General features: G+C 47.9%; 1 protein-coding gene across 4 annotated transcripts in view; it reads left to right on the plus strand.

Moving 5' to 3' along the window:
• Positions 1 to 17,849, plus strand: part of C14H16orf96 (chromosome 14 C16orf96 homolog) — a 147,634-nt gene that overhangs the window by 33,166 nt on the left and 96,619 nt on the right. The window contains exon 1 of one of the 4 annotated variants that reach the window (XM_029576460.1): positions 4,224 to 4,323. The exons of 2 other annotated variants lie outside the window; for them this stretch is intronic. The gene's annotated coding sequence lies outside the window, so the exon portion shown is untranslated. Of the gene's footprint in view, positions 1 to 4,223; positions 4,386 to 17,849 lie in introns of those variants that run through there. One more of the 4 variants, XM_029576461.1, reaches the window with a different exon arrangement.

Genomic DNA, 17,849 nt, shown 5'->3' on the forward strand with positions numbered 1-17,849 from the left:
GCCTTTTTGTAAACGACCGACAGGATGATTGGTCCACGCTCTTACCCTGGGCCGAGTTCTCGCATAATTCCCACACGCACTCAGCTACTGGGAATTCTCAGTTTCAGATTGTCTACGGCAAGCAGCCCTGGCCTCCTCTTCCTCTGCCCCTTTCGGTTGCCTCCCCGGCAGCTCACCTTTCCACACTACAGCTGCATGAACTATGGGAAGTTACCAATTCCAAGCTTTCACGTGCGGCTGCAACCACCAAGCGGATGGCGGACAAACATCGTCGGCCTTCTCCAATGTTTAGCATGGGAGACCAAGTTTGGCTCAGTACACGCCACATAAGTCTCCGGGTTCCGTCCATGAGACTCGCTCCCAAGTACATTGGACCTTTCTTCATCAGTAAACGCCTGGGACCTGTAACCTATCACTTACGGCTGCCAGCCAGTTTCCGTATTCATAATTCCTTCCACGTCTCATTGCTCAAACCAGTAATCTCCTCTTCGTTCCATGCTGCTTCACTTCGACCAAAGGCTGTTGCATCGGAGGATGATCCGATCTATCAAGTACGTGAGATTCTTGATGTCCGTCGTAACCACAGACGGTGGGAATATCTGATTGCGTAGGAGGGCTTTGGCCCGGAAGAAAACTTGTGGGAACCATCGGCGAACATCTTGGATAAGACCTTACTCTAGCACTTTCATCTTACACACCCGGGTAAGCCTGGTCCTTCCAGGAGGTGGCGTAAGAGGGGGGGTACTGTTGTGATTCCTGGCCGTGGTAGCCCCTGGCCAGGACCCCTACCATCGCGGTGCAGCCAAGCAGGACCCTCTCCAGGCACAGCGGATCACACAGGCCGCGGCGCTATGTCTCCCGCGCTTCCTCGAGAGTGCGGCAGGCTCCGCCCCTTAAAGGGGCCACGGCAGGAAGATCTGGCCGGCCCCGGAAGATGACGTCAGCACCCGGGGAGATTTAAACCTCTCCCTGGGAACCAGCAGATGCCTTGCAACAAGGTTCTTGAGTGACTGCCTGGTTGTGTACCTCCCTTGGATTGTGTTGGAGCCTGCCTTGACCTTGCCTGGACACCGACTCTGTTTTGCCTGCCGCCTGCCTTGACTCTGCCTGGACACCGACTCTGCTTTTGCCTGCTGCCTGCCTTGACCCTGTCTGGACACTGACTCTGCTTTTGCCTGCTGCCTACCTTGACCTTGCCTGGACACCAACTCTGTTTTGTCTGCCGCCTGCCTTGACCTTGCCTGGATTCCGACCTCTGCCATGCTTGCCGCCTGCCTCGACCTTTGCCTGGACTCGGACTCCACGTTGCCGCCTGCTTTGGAGCTCTGGTTGTACCGCTCCTCGGGGCTTCCCGACGCCTCCAGGCCATCCGCTCCTCGGAGGGCTTTTAGCAGCTGAGGTTCGCCCTCGCCTGGACGGTTGCCCACACCACCTCCTGGAGAGGAGTTTCATCGGGACTGTTCCTCGGTGAGTACACTCATTCTCTCCGGACCAAGGGTCCACATCAGTACAAAGAGTTTACACCAGGCATGGACATTGTTTAAAATATCATCTTGGAAGCCCAGACCAGATGTATTCCACACATTAAAAAAGGTGGAAGGAAAGCCAAATGACTGCTGGCATAGTTAAAAGGTGAGGTGAGAGAGGCTATTCTACCCAAAAGAGCAGCTTTCAAAACATGGAAAAGGGATCCAAAAGAAAAACATAGGAAACAGTATATACACTGACAAGTTAGATTTAAAGCATTGATAAGGAAAGCAAAGACAGAATTTGAAAAAAAGCTTGTTGTGGAAGCAAAAGCTCATAATAAAAACTTTTTCAGGTACATTTGAAGCCAAAGGTTTGAAAGAGAGTGAATTGGACTATTAGATGATTGAGGGGTAAATGGGTTGCTAAGGGAGAACAAGACCATAGTAGAGAGATTAAATTAATTCTTTACTTTTGGTCTTTACTGAGGACGATGTAAAGCATATAACCATGCCAGAAGTGATATTTAAAAGTGATGATTCAGAGGAACTGAAATAAATCTCAGTGAACCTGGAAGATATACTAGGATTGATTAAGAAACTAAAGAATAGCAAATCACTTGGCCCAGATGGCATTCATCCCAGAGCATTGAAAGAACTGAAAAATGAAATTGCAGACTTAATATTAATAATATTAATAATCTGTAAACTAGCATTAAAATCAGATGTACTTGGAGGGTAGCCAATGTAATGCCAGTTTTTAAAGAGTTGCAGGGGCTCCCTAATCTATAGTTGTATAATCTAGCCTATGCTATATGGCATTTAGTAGGCTGGCTTTATGATTTGTCTCATTACATTCTAAGAGACATAGAATGCTTTTTGTTTAAACCTTTTTATTTGAAATATATTCTACATGCTGAACATAGCAAATTGCCTTTATGGTAAGGAATTTCTCTCTAACATCCTTTGTGCATTGAGTTTGGCAGTTTGTGTGTTTCAGATTGAACTGTGATCCTTATAAATCTGCTTTCCTCCCTATTGGAGGCAATGGTGCTTTTCTTCTTGGGATGGAGTTTAGTGCATTCCAGGAATGGGAAACCAAGGGGATGTTTCTGTTGGCTCATTTGTTGACTGAAGATGGGAGTCTTAAGTCATTTCATGACATAAGTGATCATTATTGATTAGCACATTGTCATTTTTTTTGCATTTCTGCAGGCTAAGCACTGTGTTCTCTCACTACAGACAGAGAATCTGAGAGAGCCATAGTTTAGCAAAACAGATGACTTGGCTCCAGTTGGTTAGAAAAGAACTTCGATTTCAATGTATAGATGGGCTTTGGATCCACGAGATGAGTTTCCAGATCTGGTGGAGTCAAAAAGTAAATGGTGCTTGGAATTGGAGATGTTGGCGTCAGTAGATACTTTTATTAAAAGTTTTCAGGGTATGCATAAAATTACAGAGAATGTTACCCTGCAAGAAACTTGCCACAAATTTTGGGAACAGGTTTATTATTCATGACATATAGCCTATAAAGCTGGGATTATTGCTTCTGATATTTGTGAGAAATGTACTTTACAAGTTGGTACCTTGGGTCATTTGTTTTGGGAGTACCCCTCTATTAAAACATTTTGGTCACAGGTGCCATGGGGGTGGCTATCCCATTTACCCCAGAGTTTATATTTTTTTTATATGTTTTCCCATTTCCTTTCCAGGAAGTAGGTGGCTTTACTTTTGAGAAAGAAATGCATCCTAGCAAGGTGGTGTGTGCCGGATCATCCCTCTTAATGAACAGTGGTGCAGGGCGATGTTTAATGCAGATGGAAAAGTTGTCACTGTGAGGGAAAGGGTTAAAGGCAAAATTACTTTTTTTTTTTAGTATGGGAGCTCTATTTCCAGTCATTGTCCCCTAGAACATGAAGTCAATTATTCAGTGCTTGATGAGTTTCCTTCACATATTGCTGGTAGCAATAGTGAACTTGCCTGCATGATATTCTTGTCAGTTTTGAGGTGGATGTTAAATGAGGATTGTTGGATCTGTTGTGATAACTTGGCCCGCATGAGTGTCTGAGCCCACACTCACAGGATATGTGGTGATTCATGTGTGGGGGGGAACGGGTAAAGAGCAGGTAGGGGGACCTCACTGAATATTTATAAAGGGGAAAGCAAATGCAATGTTTTTGGACTGATATGTATTCTATCAAAGTAAGGATTCATTTCTCTGTTCTGTTGTTTATTATGGAGTTGATATTGTTTTGTTTTGTGTTAATAAAAAGATTTAACGTAAAAAGGGTTCCAGGGGTGATCCGCACCTTGAGTATTGTGTGCAGTTCTGGTCACCACATCTCAAAAAATATATAGCAGAATTAGAAAAGGTACAGAGAAGGGCGATCAAAATGATAAAGGGGATGGAACTATTCCTCTATGAGGAAAGACTAAAGACGTTAGGGCTTATAGCGAGATATCCATGTTTTACCTCAGAAAGCAACAAAAAATGAATCTAGAAGAAACAGACTGTAAAAAATGGATAATGACTGGTGTCCCAGGAAAGAAACACTGTCTCAGTTGAAAGAAAATAGACAAGAAACTTTGACCAGCTTGAACAGCGCTGGTCGGCTTATCAAGATCTACTTGTTGACTATAAGCCTGGGTAAATAAACAACAAGCAGCCAGAGGCTAGCAAATGCAGCAACTTTATCCCTAAGAGCAGAAGTCACGGTCAGTCCAAGAAGAGTCCATCAGACAGGGCTGTGACCCCCACCATAGACGAATGGAGGAACTCAGAAAGGGAGAAAATGCTGACGGGGCAAGACAGTGCTGATGAAGATGTGGCAGGACCGTCCATTGCCTACAGACGCTGGCAAGTTAAATCCGGCCCTGCATACGCAATGCTGATGAGAAAAGAAGTTCCAAAGGCTTAGGGTCAGCTTCAGAGTTACGAGTTAATTCTCACGTGGAACAATCAAGTTTTGTTTCAGGCTGTTCTCTCACTGCTCTGCTGTTTAGTCTGGGGGTGAGAATAAAAACTTTGAAATTTCAAGGTGCTTGGGCATGAGTGAATCTACAGTGCTATGTATGTCTAGTCGTGCTATAAAAATGATACATCATAGATGTAGTAATAGAATGTTGTTAGATCCTCTGGCTCCACATCCCGTGCTATCAGCCTGTTACCTGCAGGAATGATTACGGATGGGGGTTGACTTTAACGTTGTATTTAACAGTTGAATATCTCTATGTTGGATGATGCCTATTTCAGAAATTAAGCACTGAATCGATAGCTTTTAATCATCATGACCCCCATCTCTAACAGACTATAATTCAACTCTAAGATAGGAGATTCTAAAGGCAATCTTAAGAGGTACTATTATTCCTTACAATAGTAGCCTTAACAAGATTAGGCTAGCTAAGCAGTAATCTCTAGTTGGTAAGATTCCCTGTACGTACCCGGATCAGTCCAGACCATGGGTTGAGCCTTCTTTCCAGCAGGTGGAGACAGACCAAAACTGAAAGGGTATCCTATAGGAGGACAGAGCCTACCCTGGAGCCCTTCAGTATTTGTCTGTCTCCAGCAGGTGGAATAGCTCACCCTGTGGTTCCCTGTTAACTTCTGCTTGTCCCTTTTGGGCATTTTTTCCTTCTGTGTGTCTATTTTGTTTGGATCAAGCAAGCATTTCTGAGTTATTAATTTAAAAAAAAAAAAAAAAAAAGAGTTTTTATTTCTTGATTTGTGTGAACTCTGTGGATCCTTTACAGGAGACAGTCCCTATCTCCTTACTCTTGTGGGGGCCTAGGGGGGCTTGGCCCCTTGTTTTATATAGCCCAGGCTCCCTATTCCTGGTGGTCCTCGGCTGCAGGGGTGAAAATTGGTGGTGTCAGTCACTCCCCCTGTTCAGCTTTTCTCTCTCCTATACTGCTTTCCCTTCACTGGGATCCATTGATTCTGTAGCTGCTGACAGGGGCCGTTTTTGTCCCTCCTTTGGAGTTAAAAAAAAAAAGGATTTAACTAAGAGGAGTCTCTGACAGGATCAGGAGAAAGCTCCTGCCTTCCCTATTTACTCTTGCAGCTCTAGAGAGAGAACTGTGAGCGTGCACAGTTCATTCTGTGCCTCTGCTCACTCAGCACCGGCAGCTCAGCTCATTTTTAGTGCTGCCCCTCCCCCACCTAGCAGCCATGCCACGATCTCCTCTGTGTTTAGCTTGTGGGGATTCCTCGGTCCGGCTTTCGTGGCAGGGACTCTGTTCTCGCTGCCTTCCGGGGGAGGAGGTTCCTCTGAGTCCCCGGGCCAGGCCTCCAAAGCGATTACCCCCTCCGTTCCCGAGCCGTCAAAAACCGCGGAACGGCGGATTTTTGGGTTTTTCTCCAGTTTCTTTCTCGGAGCTCCCTGAAGTTCCGGACCCAATTTTTTCAGTGCCCCGCACACTCTCCTCTTCCAGATCCAGACCCCCCACCCCCGAAACCCCTCCCCGGGGGCGTTAGGACCCATTTTTCCACTGAATTTGTGTTTTTGCTGCACAAATCCTACTTAGCAAGTTTTCAGGAAGAAGCAGCCCCCCCTCCGGCTAAGGTCCCTCGGCTCTCTGTCCCACCCTCCCCTGCGGCTCCTGACGGGCAGGGGGCAACCTGGGTCCGTGTGATTCAGGGGTTTCCCCCCCCCTCCCGCCTGCCCAGGATCCGGACCAGGACCCAGATGTGGCTGACGCCCCCCCCCCCGGAGGGGGATGACCCCCGGGTCCTCCGTCTTTTCCGCAGGGAGGAATTGGAGCCTCTTCTCCCTTTCATCTCCCAGGAATTGGGGATTGACTGTCCCCCGGTGGATGAGTTTTCTGCAGCAATGCCAGCTTCTTTGGATCCAGTTCTAGTGGGACATAGGGCCCTGCTGTGCTCCTTTTCCTTCCATCCCATGCACAAATTAATGCTCCTCAGGGAATGGCAGGTCCCTAAGGCGGGCCTCCGGGTCGGGAGGGCCATGGAAAAGCTTTATCCCCTCCCGGAGGCGTGTTTAGAATCGTTGAAAATGCCTAAGATGGACTCTTCTGTTACGGCGGTCACTACGGCCTTGAGGGATGTCCAAGATCGTAAGCTGGAATTCCATCTCAAGCGCATTTTTTAAATCCTGGCCTTGGGTGTTCGGGCGTCCGTCTGCAGTAGTCTCTTGCAGCGGGCAAGCCTTAGGTGGGTCCAACAATTACTCAGCACCCAAGACCTCCCGTCTGCAGAGGCAGAGCAGGCTGACAGGTTGGAAGGCGCCATAGCTTATGGGGTGGATGCCCTATACGACTTGTTCTGGGTGCAGGCGAAGAAGATGGCTTCGGCGGTCTCGGTCAGACGGCTCCTCTGGCTCTGACACTGGGTGGCTGATTTGTCTTCTAAGGCACAGCTGGGAACTCTCCCCTTTAAAGGTAAGTTGCTCTTTGGCAAAGATCTGGACCAGCTTATTAAATCCTTGGGGGAGAACAAGGTCCATAAGTTGCCCGAGGACCGCCCGAAACAGGCTAGATCCTTCTTCCCTACTCGTACCCGCTTCCGGGGCCAACGCCGATATAACCCAAGAGCAAGGGGCGCCTTCTCTGGGGGAAATTCTTCTAGGGCCCAGTCTTGACCCCAGTCCTTTCGAAGCCGTCGGCCCTTTCGAGCTGCCACTACCCACCGTCCTGCGCCCAAGCCCACCTCCCAATGAGATTCTGCCGGCCCATCCCTCCAGTCCCAACTTAGGTGGTCGTTTGTCTCTGTTCGTGGAGGAATGGGCCAAGATCATGTCAGACCAGTGGGTCCTTGAAACAATAGACAAAGGCTATGCTTTAGAGTTTGCTCGCAACATCCCGGACTTGTACATGGTTTCTCCGTGCGGCCACCAGAGGCGGGCCGCGGTGACTCAGACTCTTATCAGACTCCAGAGGCTGGTGGCCATTTGCTGGTTCTGGTGGCGAAGCGTGGCGCCAGCCAATACTCCATCTACTTCGTGGTCCCGAAGAAGGACGACTCCTTCCGTCCCATCCTGGATATCAAGAGGGTCAACCGGGCCCTCAAGGTGCCCCATTTCCGGATGGAAACCCTTCGGGCGGTGATAGCGGAGGTCCATCCCAGGGAATTCTTGGCCTCACTCGATCTGACGGAGGCCTACCTGCATATACCGATCCGTCCCGAACATCAGAGGTTTCTCCAGTTCCACATCTTGGGTGAGCACTTCCAGTTCAGGGCTCTGCCCTTCGGTCTCGCTACGGCACCATGCACGTTTACCAAGGTGATGGTGGCGGCAGCCCTTCGGAAGGATGGTGTCCTGGTCCACCCGTACTTGGACGATTGGTTAATCCGGGCCAAGTCGGAGACCCTATGCCGCCAGGTGGTGGACCGCGTACTCGCTCTTCTCTCGACCCTAGGTTGGATAGTCAACTTCTCCAAGAGCAATCTCCATCCGACCCAGGTCTTGGAGTTCCTGGGGGCTCGCTTCGATACCCGTGTCGGCAAGGTTTTTCTACCGGACTCGAGAGCATTCAAGTTGATGGATCAGCTCCAGAGCTTCCTCTCCATGCCTCTCCCCATGGCGTGGGATTATCTGCAGGTCCTGGGGACCATGGCTTCCACGATCGACCTGGTCCCTTGGGCATTTGCACATATGCGACCGTTACAGAGAGCTTTGCTGGCCCATTGGCAACTGGTATCAGATGCAGCTCCTACTTTCAGACTCTACCATCAGCGAATTACAATGGTGGCTTTCTCTCAAGCACCTCCTCCGTGGAATGTCCCTTCGGACCCCGCCAGTGGATGGTAGTCACGACGGATGCCAGCCTGTCCGATTGGGGAGCGGTTGCCAGTCTCAGAACACGCAGGGGCACTTGGTCCTCAACTCAGTCTCACTGGCACATCAACCGCCTGGAGACCCGGGCGGTTCGTCTAGCACTCAAGGAATTTCTCCCACTACTTCGGTGACAGGCAGTCCGGGTGCTCTCGGACAATTCTACCACTGTGGCGTACATCAATCTCCAAGGGGGCACCAGGAGTCGACTGGTGGCCCTCGAAGCAAGTCGCCTCCTCGCGTGGGCGGAGCGGCAACCTGGACTGCTTCGCGGCTCTCCACATAGCAGGCAACGAGAATGTGCAAGCCGACTTCTTGAGTCGTCAGCGTCTGGATCCAGGCGAGTGGGAGTTGTCTGACGCCATGGCCCTAATTATCAACAAGTGGGGTCCCCTGCACCTGGACTTGATGGCAACTCTGAACAATGCCAAGGTTCCCCGGTTCTTCAGCCGCTGGTGGGAACACTGCTCAGAAGGGGTGGATGCCCTAGCCCATCCGTGGCCGTGCGACGTTCTGCTGTACGTGTTTCCTCCGTGGCCCCTCATAGGGAAAGTGCTCAGACGGATAGAGCTTCACAGAGGTCCAGTCATTCTCGTAGCTCCCAAGTGGCCTCACAGACCGTGGTTCGCGGACCTAGTCAACTTGGTGTCGGACGGTCCTCTTCGCCTAGGCCATCTTTCAATACCTTCTCCATCAAGGTCCCGTATTTTTCGACCAGGCGGATCGCTTCTGTCTTGCGGCTTGGCTTTTGAACGGCGAAGGCTAAGGCAGAGGGGATATGCTGAGGACGTCATCTCCACTATTTTGCGGGCCCGCAAAACTTCTACTTCCCTTGCCTATGTCCGCGTCTGGAAGGTTTTCGAGCTGGCCTGCGTGGAGGAAGCGGGTGTTACGGCACGTTCGGCCCAGTCTTGCTAGTCCTCTCGTTCCTCCAGCAGGGTCTCTCTAAGGGTCTCTCCTTTGGCTCACTCCGTGTTCAGGTGTCTGCCCTCAATTCTCTATTGGGAAGCCTCGACGGCTACGTGGTTGCGTCTCATCCGGATATTGCCCGTTTTCTCAAAGGGGGTCAAACATTTGAAGCCACCGTTGCGTCCTACTTGTCCCTCGTGGAGTTTGAATTTGGTCCTTCGGGCGCTCTGTCAAGGCTCCTTTTGAGTCCCTTCACAGTTCCACCCTCAAGGATTTGACGCTCAAGATGGTATTTCTGGTTTCTATTTGCTCCACCAGACGGGTGTCTGAGATCCAAGCATTGTCTTGCCGCGAGCCCTTCTTACATTTCTCGGATTCTGGGTCTCTCTTAAGACGGTCCCGTCATTCTTACAAAGGTTGTGTCTTCATTTCATGTCAATCAGTCGGTCGAGCTCCTGCGATCTCTTCTGCGGACATTGCAACCCCTGGCGGGGATTATCTACGCCGTCTGGATGTGAAATGCATTCTCATGTGTTATCTTGAGGTAACTAATGACTTTCGAGTGTCGGATCACCTTTTTGTCTTATGGAGTGGCCCCAACCTGGACAAACAGGCCTCTAAGACTACGATATCTCGCTGGTTGAAGGAAGCGACCTCGTCGGCTTACATCTGTCAGGGACGTCCGGTCCCGGAGGGCCTTAAGGCCCATTCCTTGCGTTCTCAGGCTGCTTCCTGGGAGGAGAGCCAGTCGGTCTCCCCGCAGGAGATATGCAGGGCAGCTACTTGGAAGTCTTTGCATACTTTTACTCGACATTACTGCCTTGATGTTCAGGCGCAAGTTTTTGGTTCCTTTGGGCGGTAGGTACTTCGAGCGGGCCTGTCAAGGTCCCACCCTGTCTAGGGAAGCTTTGGTACATCCCATGGTCTGGACTGATCCGGGTAAGTACAGGGAAAGGAAAATTAGTTCTTACCTGTTAATTTTCGTTCCTGTAGTACCACGGATCAGTCCAGAAGCCCTTCCCTTTCTATCTTCCTGTCCGCTCGAAGATCCTTATTCTATGTGTCCCTTCATAGGAGGCACCGGAAGTATCCATGTGATGATTGTGGGCATTCATGCAAGAGTGTCCATGCACGGAGTTCATTCATTCATCCACTGTTTTCTCTTGTTCAATATTTTCAGAGTTCTCTGGTTGTTTGCTCGAATTCTTCTGTTACTTGCTTGTTCCATGGTGTTTATCTTCTCTGCTTTGACAATGGTTATACTGAAGGGCTACAGGGTAGGCTCTGTTCTCATATAGGATACCCTTTCAGTTTTGGTCTGTCTCCACCTGCTGGAAAGGAGGCTTAACCCATGGTCTGGATTGATCCGTGGTACTACAGGAATGAAAATTAACAGGTAAGAACTAATTTTCCTTTCACTATCTCAGCCTTTTTCTTAAGTAGACCTGGTCTGAATCTATCCTGTAAGCCCTGAATTTGGCTAGGGATGAAACTTCACACTGTAAGTTTCACAGTTGGAGAGATCACTCAGATAAACTAAGCCATAATTTTATGAGCACAGTGATACATTTGGATCCTTGTTGGAATGATGGATCATGTGTATTGTCTGCATAACCAGATTCATATTGTTCTGGAAGAATATACCTAGATTTAGTTTCTGATGATCAGGGCGGTTCTATCATGAGGCAGGGTAAGGCGGCTGCCTACAGGGCAGCAAATATGAAGCAGCAAAAGTGCTCCGCAAGACTCTCCATCTGCCACTGCCTCACCCTGCCTCAGACCAGTCAGTGGTGCAGCTCTGCTGACGTTGCCCCGCAGGGTCCCCACCTCCCCCAAGGGCAGGAGAGAAGCCTGTGGTGGCACTGTTTTGATGTCGTGCCCATGGTGTTCCCATCCCCCATGGGCCAAAGTAGAACTGCAGCATTGCCAGAGATGACTGCCCACAAGGTTTCCATTCCTGCAGGTTGTAGAGCTGCAGCAGCAGAAAAAACAGCTGCCAGTGGGGTTTCCCCCCCTCCCTTGGGCAGGAAGAAGAACACGGGGGAGGAGGAAGGTGAGGTACTGGAAGGGAAGAGAAGGTGAGAGAGAACTCATTCTTCCCCGTCCCCTTTCCCTTCCCCTCCCCTCAGTTCAGTTTCCCTTCCCTTGTCTCATCTTCTCCCTTTTCACTGAGAAGGCTGGTGTTGATGTTGACTTTCCCTATACTTGATTCTGAAATTCCATTCTCTTCCCTCTCTTCTCATTGAGAAGGGAGGGGACAGAAGCGAAGGGGAGCTGAGCTGAATGAGTGAAAGGGGAGAGGGTAGTGCAAGAAGGAAATGGAATGGAATGGAGTGTGAGTGAATGAGAGGTAAAGAAGGGGTTATCAGTGAGAGGAAATATTTGTTAACTAATGTAAACCGATTTGATATGTTCTCATGAAACATGGTATATAAATAATAAATAAATATGTGGGCATTTTTGCGCGAGCAACGCTTTTAAAATTGACCTGTAAGGCAACACCATTTCGGTCTCCCACATGGGGGTGTAAAATTCAAACCGCTGTTTAGTAAATCTCGCTGAACCTCCCCAGCTAGCTAGTACACTTCTTTAGTAAGACAACCAAGGGTTCCTTCATGTGGATATAAATACATATTTTGTAAATGTGTGTGGGAGAGCCAGGGGCGAGGAGGAGGGTGGGCACAAGGGTGTAAGATTAGTGTAGGTGCCCAATACCTTTACACACACACAAACCATTCACCCTCTCCCGTTTCCTCAAGGGGCAAATGTTGGGGAAGAGCGGGGAGGCAGGTGGTAGAGCTCCTGGGAATGTGACAAAATTGCCAACTTCCTGGAAATAGCAATAGCACTCTATCTGCCACTCCTCTGGGAACCCTGACTCCCACCTTTCCCCTTCCCCAGCATTTCAAATCACCAAATGGTTAGACTCTAAAGTGGATCCCCCCCCCCCGGCTCTCAGCGATTTGACCTGTTCCGCGCCTTGGTGGGGGAGGGGCTATCTTTCTCCTCACCTTAGGCAGCAGATTGCCTTGAGCTGCCCATGTTCTATAGCAGTAGTCTAAAAGAGATATGATGAGAAAGTGGATAAGGGTTCTGGTAGTGTGCTCAGAATGGAAACAATAGATTTTGGTGATGTTATAGAGAAAGAAACAACCTATTTTAGCAATGTTTTAGATATGTATAGAGAATGAGAGAGAGGAGTCAAAGAGGACCCCAAGATTACCAACTGAGGTAATTGGGAGGATTATAGTGTTATCCTCAGAAATAGAGAAAGGAAGAAGAGGGGAAGTGGGCTTGGGGGGAAAGATAAGGTTTTCGGTCATAGCCGTGTTGAGTTTAAAATGGAGATGGGACATCAAGAAAGCAATGGGGTATATTTTAAAAGCCCTGTGCGCCGGCACGCCTATTTTGCATAGGCCGCCAGCGCGCGCAAGTCCCGGGGCTTCGTAAAAGGGGCGGGAGGGGCGTGTCCGGGGACGTGTCGGCAGGCCAGGGTGTGTCCGGGGGCATGTCCGGGCTGGGGCCGGGGGTGTGGCGACGGTTCGGGGGCAGGCCGGGAGTGGCGGTCCCCGAGTCCCCCGGCACTGCAGCCTGTGCTGGGGGATGCCGAGGGCGGCGCGCAGCAAGTTACACCTGCCTCAAGCAGGCGTAACTTGCCACAACAAAGGTAGGGGGGATTTAGGTAGGGCTGGGGGGTGGGTTAGATAGGGGAAGGGAGGGGAAGGGTGGGGGGACCCCACCTTCCCCTCCCTTCCCCTATCTAACCCATGGAGGGAAGGCCTCGGAGGGAAGGAAAGTTCCCTCCGAGGCCGTTCCGATTTCGGAGTGGCGTCGGAGGGAACGGAGGCAGGCTGCGCGGCTCGGCGCACAGGCTGCCGATTTTGCACAGCCTTGCGCGCGCCGACCCCAGGTTTTATAAGATAAGCGCGGCTACGCACGTATCTTATAAAATCCGGCGTACTTTTGTTTGCGCCGGTTGCACGAACAAAAGTTCGCGCGTGCGTACTTTTTTAAGATCTACCTCAGCGTCAGACAAACAGGCTGAGATTTGGGACTGGATTCCTGATGAAATTTCTGGTGTAGAGAAGTAAATCTGGGACTCATCAGCACAGAGATGGTAGTGAAAGTCAGGATAAGTTCTGCTCCTATCCTACCTTTTCATAAGACCCTCCAGCCCTTAGGGAATGAGTTTATTATTTAGAGATGAAGGTTCCCCAATAGAGTTGTTTAGAGAAATAGACCAGTCTAGATGTATGAAAATAACAGTCTCTTTATTCAGATAACAGTTATAATCTTTTAAGGCATGTGATTAGATTATGAAGCTTCATATTTCTCAAATCTTATCTTAATCAAACAGTAAATAGCTATAAGTATAAATATGATAATGATAGTTACTGTAACTATGGCAATTAGATAAATATCTACTAAAGACATTTTTCTTGTAAAATAAATTCTTTGTAGTACATGATTGTCTAATACTAGCTAGGGTTAACTATACTAGCTAGGGTTCTCTTATGCAGAAAATTTATTTATTTATTTATTTATTTATTTATTTTTTTAGAGTTTTTCTATACCGGCATTCGCGATGGGAATCGCATCATGCCGGTTTACAATGTAACAAGGTGTGACAAAGGGAAATATAATAAGAACATAAACAGGTGCTGAACGAAAAAAATAGTAGTTACAATAAAACAGGGAAATAACACAACTTGGAGTAGTGGAAAGGCGATAGTAATTTAACAAAGAGAACAAATTTGCCACTAAGTGGTAATTGCAGGGTTATGGAATTGGTAAAGTTATTGATTATCATGTTAAGAAAATAAGAGTGGATTAAGGTGAATTATGGTTCAGTTGTAGTCTGGAAAGGCTTTCATAAATAACCAAGTTTTGAGTCTTTTCCTAAATGTTGGAAGGCAAGGTTCCTGTCTGAGATCTGGAGGGATGGAGTTCCATAGTGTAGGTCCAGCAGTGGAGAAAGCCCTATCTCTGAAGGTTATGTGCTGAGAAATTTTGGAGTGTGGAACCTGTAGAGATTCTCTGTAGTATTCTCTGATGGGTCTGGCAGATGTGTGTTTTTTAAATGGGATTTGAAGGTTGAGCGGAGAGAGTTGATGGATAGTTTTGTAGATAGTGGTAATGGACTTATATAAGATTCTATAGTGAACTGGCAGCCAGTGTAAGTCTTTGAGGATGGGTGAAATGTGGTCTCTTCTTCTAGTGTTTGTCAAAATTCTGGCCGCTGTGTTTTGAACCATCTGGAGTGGTTTAATGTGAGAAGACGGGAGACCTAACAGAATGGAGTTACAATAATCCAACTTGGAGAAGATTATTGATTGCAGGACTGTTCTGTAGTCATTTGAGTGGAAAAGTGGTTTTATTCTTTTTAGGACGTGAAGTTTGTGAAAGCAGTCCTTAGTAGTTTGACTGATAAATGCTTTTAGGTTTAGCCGGTTATCAATGACAGCTCCTAGGTCTCTTACTTGTGATGTTTGAAAGCCAGATGGTGGATTTGTGGAGAAGTCACTGTTTTCAGGGGAAATTAGAAGGAGTTCGCTTTTTGATGAATTTAGGATTAGGTTTAGACTGGAGAGGAGGCTGTCAATTTTTAGACTACAGTTTTCCCATAAATCAAGAGTTTTTGTGAAGGATTCTTCGATGGGGATGACGATCTGGACATCATCCGCGTATAAGAAGTGTTTGAAGTTAAGTTTGGTTAATAGTAACTATATTTGGTTAATAGTAAAAAACTATATTTGGTTAATAGTAAAATAACTATAATCAAATGCTTACCAATATCATAAAGCAATTAGCCCTTTAAAGTCTCTCTTGTGGTCTGTCAGGTTTTATTTTGCTCCTCTTATCAGGGGTTTAAATAGACAGAATAGCCAGGTGGGGGCTAGTAACTGTAAGAAAAGTTAACTTTTCTATACTTTTTGAGCCCCCAAAGGACAAGAATAGCCAGGTGGGGGCTAGTCTGTATGCCTAACTGTAAGAAAGTTAAGTTTCTTATATTTTTGAGTCTCCAAGGACACAGGTGTCTGAAGTTGAAAGGCATCCCAGTTGAGGCTCTCATCTAGTGGAAAAGTACAGGGAGTATGAAAAAGCAATTCTTATGCTTTAATACAAACTTGATCTAACTGACTACAAAGAAACACTTTTTCTAACACATTTTCTGACAAAGCCATGAGAGGAGATCAGAGCACCCAGGGAATTAGTAAAGAGAGGAAAAGAGACGAGGACTCAGGACAGAGCCCTAAGGGACACCAATTGATTGTGGAATGATAGTAAAGGAGGATCCACCAGAGGACACACTAGAAATAAGGTGGGAGAGGTAAGACGAGAAGCAAAACAATACGGAGTTCTGAAATCCAAGTGAGGGCAGACTATCGAGGAGTAGGTGGTGATCAAAAAGTGTCAAGAACAGCAAACAGGTCAAGGAGAATGAGAATTTAGTAAAAAACATTTGGTTTTAGCTATAAACAGGTCCCTGGAGACATTATCTAGGGCTGTTTCTGTGGAATGCCGTGGACAAAAACCAGATTGGAGTGGATCGAGAATGGCTTGAGATGAAATGAAGTCAAGACAGTGGTGGTGAACAGCATATTCAAGTAGTTTGGAAACAAAAGGGAGGAAGATGATGGATCAATAGTTTAGCAGGACAGGTGAGGACCAGTAAAGTTGTTTTGAGGAGTGTTGCGATTGCAGCATATTTGAAGGCTGCGGGAACATTAGCGATGGGACGTGATAGATTGAGGATGTGACAGATGGAAGGGATGCCTGCAGGGGAAATAGAGCTGAGCAGTCGGATGGTAATAGGGTCAGAGAAACAAGACGTTAGTTTGGAAGAGAAGAAAGGATGGGCAGGTTCCTCAAGTGTGATTTCAGAAAAGGAGAGGGTGGCAGGGGCCTGGGGAAGTGTAGAGGAATGAAGTGGGGGAGCGGGGGGTAGAGGTGACCTTTTGAGAACTGAAGACCAATTTTGTGAACCTTATCATGGAAGTAGTCAGCCATAGCAGAGAATGCAGGGGGCCTGGAAAGCAAAGGGAATTGAATGTGGCAAAGAGATGGCAAGGGTTGAATGCGAGAGAGTTTGTCAAATGAACATATTCGTGCTTGGCAAGTGAGATGGCAAACTGAGAGGTCAGCATGAATGTGAAATGTATGACGTTGGCATGGTCACAGGATTTTAGCCAGAGATGTTTTGCAGAGCAAGCACAGGAACATAGGATGCAAATTCTAGAGTTTGCTGCTCCTTACAGAATGGGTAAGAAGAGGGACAAGAGTGTCTAAAGCAGAAGAGAGTGTAGTGTTGTAAGAAGAAACTGCTTTGTCAACTGACTCAGACAATCTAGTGGAGGAAAGGAGAGATGAGACAGTAGTGGGTAGGATATAAGGGTTGACATCCTGGAGTTTCCTGAAGGTATTGGTGGTGATTGAATGAGGCTATGGGGTAGGCTGGCTTAGTGTGAAAGTTATCAGATGATGGTCAGAAAGGGGAAAAACTGGGGTAGAGGTTAGAGGAAAGGATTACGTGAAAGCAGTGGCTATGCTTATGAGTAAGGGTGGTAGAGCAGAGTGGGAGGTCAAATGAGGAGGTTAAGGCAAGGAGTTTTGAGGCATCGGAGAGGAAGTCCATGTTGAGGTTAAATTCCCCAAGAATAAGGGAAGGGGAAGATGCTTCTAGGAAGAAGGAAAGCCAGGAATCAAAGATGTGAAAAGAAGGAGGGGAATTTATCAGCTATCTGGAGGGTAGTGGAGTGAATAGAAGGATGGAGTGGGCCTCAAAGGAAGAAAAAGAGTGGGATTGAGGTGAAAGAAGGTGTTGAAACCTACAGGAGGAGGAGAGGAGCAGTCCAACATCACCAGCACGGCCTGCTGTGCAAGGTGTATGGGAGAAAAGCTAAGCACCATGACAGAGAAGCAGAGTCCTCAGAGGGAAACTATGAGAGCTAGAGGTCATGAATGTAGGTAGACTTGTTGAAAATAGAGTACGCATTCTACAGGGAGCTTAAGAAAGGAAGAGAAGAGGGAGAAAGGAGGAAAATGGGGATACAATTGGAAGAGTAATTGATATGCACTGATGGGATTGATATCCTGGGCTGAGAGGAGGAGGAAGAGCAGGAGAAAAAGTAGAAGAGAGGTGGAGGTGGAGGTGTGACCACAGCGACAAGGATGAGATGCTATCAGGGAGAGTGGAGTTGGCGGGATGAGAGGAAGAAAGCTCTGAAGTCCAAGAACAGTGAACAGGGCAGAAGACAAAATGACGGGCTGAGGTAAAGAGTGTGGAGCATGGGGACGGTGAACGGTCGCAGAGCTCCTCCGTGAGTTCTCGAGCAGTGACAGAGCTGGGAGTACAGCAATAAAGCTGGGCATTTTCCCTTTCCTTTTTTTCCCCTCAGGACCCCTCTATCCCACCCTATCCAGCCATTCCTAATCGGAGCTGCCCACATTGGCCCACCATGCTGTTACCTTGGGAGGATTGCTCTTTCTGCAGTGCCTCAGGAGCTGGTGACCTTACCATCATTTGCCATGTCCTGCTTTTTCTATGCCATCTGAGCATTGCTGGAAGAGGCTTTGGTGCCACAGGACCACAACTTGTGGCTCCTGTATTTTTTTTTCTAATGATACCTTGCTATTAAGAGGTATATCACTTCTCCCTCTCTTTAAACCCTTATTGCCTTTC

This window comes from Rhinatrema bivittatum, chromosome 14 (assembly GCF_901001135.1).
Source record: "Rhinatrema bivittatum chromosome 14, aRhiBiv1.1, whole genome shotgun sequence".
In the NCBI taxonomy this organism is placed as follows: domain Eukaryota; kingdom Metazoa; phylum Chordata; class Amphibia; order Gymnophiona; family Rhinatrematidae; genus Rhinatrema; species Rhinatrema bivittatum.